This window comes from Halictus rubicundus, unplaced genomic scaffold (genome assembly GCF_050948215.1).
Source record: "Halictus rubicundus isolate RS-2024b unplaced genomic scaffold, iyHalRubi1_principal scaffold0041, whole genome shotgun sequence".
Classification (NCBI taxonomy): domain Eukaryota; kingdom Metazoa; phylum Arthropoda; class Insecta; order Hymenoptera; family Halictidae; genus Halictus; species Halictus rubicundus.
This window is the reverse complement of record NW_027488582.1, coordinates 1,327,505-1,332,428: the sequence shown is the minus strand read 5'-3', so window position 1 is coordinate 1,332,428 and position 4,924 is coordinate 1,327,505.

The following is a 4,924-nucleotide window of genomic DNA, read 5'->3' as shown; positions in this document are numbered from 1 at the left end:
GGATAGCATACAGGATAGGATAGGTTTGAGGATATTATAGGATAGAGGATAGAATATGATAGAGGATACGATATTATAGAGGATAGGATACGATAGAGAATAGGATAGGGGATTGGATAGGATAGGGGATTGGATAGGATAGAGGATAGGATAGGATAGAGGATAGGATAGGATAGAGGATAGGATAGGATAGAGGATAGGATAGGATAGGATAGAGGATAGGATAGGATAGAGGATAGGATAGGATAGGGGATTTGATAGGATAGAGGATAGGATAGGATAGAGGATAGGATAGGATAGAGAATAGGATAGGCTAGAGGATAGGATAGAGGATGGGAGACGATAGAGGATAGGATAGAGGATAGGATAGGATAGAGGATAGGATAGGTTAGAGAATAGGATAGGACAGAGGATAGGATAGGATAGAGAATAGGATTGGATAGAGGATATGGTAGGATCGAGGATACGATAGGATAGAGGATAGGATAGGATAGACAATAGGATAGGATAGAGGATAGGATAGGATAGAGGATAGGATAGGATAGAGGATAGGATAGTATAGATGATAGGCTAGGATAGAGGATAGGATCGGATAGGGAATAGGATAGGATGGAGGATAGGATAGGATAGAGGATAGGATAGGATAGAGGATAGGATAGGATAGAGGATAGGATAGGATAGAGGATAGGATAGGATTGAGGGTAGGATAGGATAGTGGATAGGATAGGATAGAGGATAGGATAGGATTGAGGATAGGATAGGAGAGAGAAAAGGGTAGGGTAAAGGATATGATAGGATAGAGAATAGGATAGGATGGAGGATAGGATAGGATAGAGGATAGGATAGGATAGAGGATTTGATAGGATAGAGGATAGGATAGGATAGAGGATAGGATAGGAAAGAGGATACGATAGGATAGTGAATAGGATAGGATAGATGTTAATATTGTATAGAGGATAGAATATGATAGAGGATACGATATTATAGATGATAGGATAGGGGATTGGATCGGATAGAGGATAGGATAGGATAGAGGATAGGATAGGATAGAGGATAGGATAGGATAGAGGATAGGATAGGATAGAGTATAGGATAGGATAGAGGATAGGATAGGATAGAGGATAGGATAGGATAGGGGATTTGATAGGATAGAGGATAGGATAGGATAGAGGATAGGATAGGATAGAGGATAGGATAGGATAGGATAGAAAATGGGATAGGATAGAGTGTAGGAGACGATAGAGGATAGGATAGAGAATAGGATAGGCTAGAGGATAGGATGGTGGATTGGATAGGATAGAGGATACGATATTATAGACCATAGGATAGGATAGAGTATAGGATACGATAGAGGATAGGATAGGATATTGGATGGGATAGGATAGGATAGAGGATAGGATAGAGGATTGGATAGGATAGAGGATAGGATAGGATAGACGGTAGGATCGGATAGAGTATAGGATAGGGCATTGGATATGATAGAGGATAGGATAGGATAGAGGATAGGATAGCATAGGGTATAGGATAGGATAGAGGATAGGATAGTATAGTGGATAGGATAGGATAGAGCAGACGATAGAGGATAGGATAGGATAGAGGATAGGATATAATAGAGGATAGGATAGGATAGATGATAGGATAGGAAAGAGGATACGATAGGATAGTGAATAGGATAGGATAGATGTTAATATTGTATAGAGGATAGAATATGATAGAGGATACGATATTATAGATGATAGGATAGGGGATTGGATCGGATAGAGGATAGGATAGGATAGAGGATAGGATAGGATAGAGGATAGGATGGGATAGAGAATAAGATAGAGAATAGGATAGGCTAGAGGATAGGATAGAGGATAGGAGACGATAGATGATAGGATATTGGATTGGATAGGATAGAGGATAGGACAGGATAGAGAATAGGATAGGGTAGAGAATAGGATAGGGTAGAGTATCGGATAGCATACAGGATAGGATAGGTTTGAGGATATTATAGGATAGAGGATAGAATATGATAGAGGATACGATATTATAGAGGATAGGATACGATAGAGAATAGGATAGGGGATTGGATAGGATAGAGGATAGGATAGGATAGAGGATAGAATGGAGAATAGGATAGGATAGAGGATAGAATGGAGAATAGGATAGGATAGAGGATAGTATAGGGTAGAGGATAGGATAGGGGATTGGATAGAATAGAGGATAGGATAGGATCGAGGATAGGATAGGATAGAGAATAGGACAGGATAGCTGATATTATAGGATAGAGGATAGGATAGGATAGAGGATACGATATTATAGAGGATAGGATAAGATAGAGGATGGGATCGGATAGAGGATAGGATAGGATAGAGGATAGGATTGGATAGATGAGAGGATAGAGAATAGGATAGGGTAGAGGATAGGATAGAGGATAGGAGACGATAGAGGATAAGAGACGATAGAGGATAGGATTGGATAGAGGATAGGATAGGATAGAGAATAGGATAGGATAGATGATATTATAGGATAGAGGATAGAATATGATAGAGGATACGATATTATAGAGGATAGGGTCGGATAGAGCATAGGATAGGAGATTGGATAGGATAGAGAATAGGAGACGATAGAGGATTGGATAGGATAGTGGATAGGATAGGATAGACGATAGGATCGGATAGAGAATAGGATAGGGCATTGGATAGGATAGAGGATAGGATAGGATAGAGGATAGGATAGGATAGAGGATAGGATAGGATAGAGGATAGGATAGGATTGAGGGTAGGATAGGATAGTGGATAGGATAGGATAGAGGATAGGATAGGATTGAGGATAGGATAGGAGAGAGAAAAGGGTAGGGTAAAGGATATGATAGGATAGAGAATAGGATAGGATGGAGGATAGGATAGGATAGAGGATAGGATAGGATAGAGGATTTGATAGGATAGAGGATAGGATAGGATAGAGGATAGGATAGGAAAGAGGATACGATAGGATAGTGAATAGGATAGGATAGATGTTAATATTGTATAGAGGATAGAATATGATAGAGGATACGATATTATAGATGATAGGATAGGGGATTGGATCGGATAGAGGATAGGATAGGATAGAGGATAGGATAGGATAGAGGATAGGATAGGATAGAGGATAGGATAGGATAGAGTATAGGATAGGATAGAGGATAGGATAGGATAGAGGATAGGATAGGATAGGGGATTTGATAGGATAGAGGATAGGATAGGATAGAGGATAGGATAGGATAGAGGATAGGATAGGATAGGATAGAAAATGGGATAGGATAGAGTGTAGGAGACGATAGAGGATAGGATAGAGAATAGGATAGGCTAGAGGATAGGATGGTGGATTGGATAGGATAGAGGATACGATATTATAGACCATAGGATAGGATAGAGTATAGGATACGATAGAGGATAGGATAGGATATTGGATGGGATAGGATAGGATAGAGGATAGGATAGAGGATTGGATAGGATAGAGGATAGGATAGGATAGACGGTAGGATCGGATAGAGTATAGGATAGGGCATTGGATATGATAGAGGATAGGATAGGATAGAGGATAGGATAGCATAGGGTATAGGATAGGATAGAGGATAGGATAGTATAGTGGATAGGATAGGATAGAGCAGACGATAGAGGATAGGATAGGATAGAGGATAGGATATAATAGAGGATAGGATAGGATAGATGATAGGATAGGAAAGAGGATACGATAGGATAGTGAATAGGATAGGATAGATGTTAATATTGTATAGAGGATAGAATATGATAGAGGATACGATATTATAGATGATAGGATAGGGGATTGGATCGGATAGAGGATAGGATAGGATAGAGGATAGGATAGGATAGAGGATAGGATGGGATAGAGAATAAGATAGAGAATAGGATAGGCTAGAGGATAGGATAGAGGATAGGAGACGATAGATGATAGGATATTGGATTGGATAGGATAGAGGATAGGACAGGATAGAGAATAGGATAGGGTAGAGAATAGGATAGGGTAGAGTATCGGATAGCATACAGGATAGGATAGGTTTGAGGATATTATAGGATAGAGGATAGAATATGATAGAGGATACGATATTATAGAGGATAGGATACGATAGAGAATAGGATAGGGGATTGGATAGGATAGAGGATAGGATAGGATAGAGGATAGAATGGAGAATAGGATAGGATAGAGGATAGAATGGAGAATAGGATAGGATAGAGGATAGTATAGGGTAGAGGATAGGATAGGGGATTGGATAGAATAGAGGATAGGATAGGATCGAGGATAGGATAGGATAGAGAATAGGACAGGATAGCTGATATTATAGGATAGAGGATAGGATAGGATAGAGGATACGATATTATAGAGGATAGGATAAGATAGAGGATGGGATCGGATAGAGGATAGGATAGGATAGAGGATAGGATTGGATAGATGAGAGGATAGAGAATAGGATAGGGTAGAGGATAGGATAGAGGATAGGAGACGATAGAGGATAAGAGACGATAGAGGATAGGATTGGATAGAGGATAGGATAGGATAGAGAATAGGATAGGATAGATGATATTATAGGATAGAGGATAGAATATGATAGAGGATACGATATTATAGAGGATAGGGTCGGATAGAGCATAGGATAGGAGATTGGATAGGATAGAGAATAGGAGACGATAGAGGATTGGATAGGATAGTGGATAGGATAGGATAGACGATAGGATCGGATAGAGAATAGGATAGGGCATTGGATAGGATAGAGGATAGGATAGGATAGAGGATAGGATAGGATAGAGGATAGGATAGGATAGAGGATAGGATAGGATAGAGGATAGGATAGGATAGAGGATAGGATAGGATAGAGAATAGGATAGGATAGAGGATAGGATAGGATAGAGGATAGGATAGGATAGAGGATAGGATAGGATAG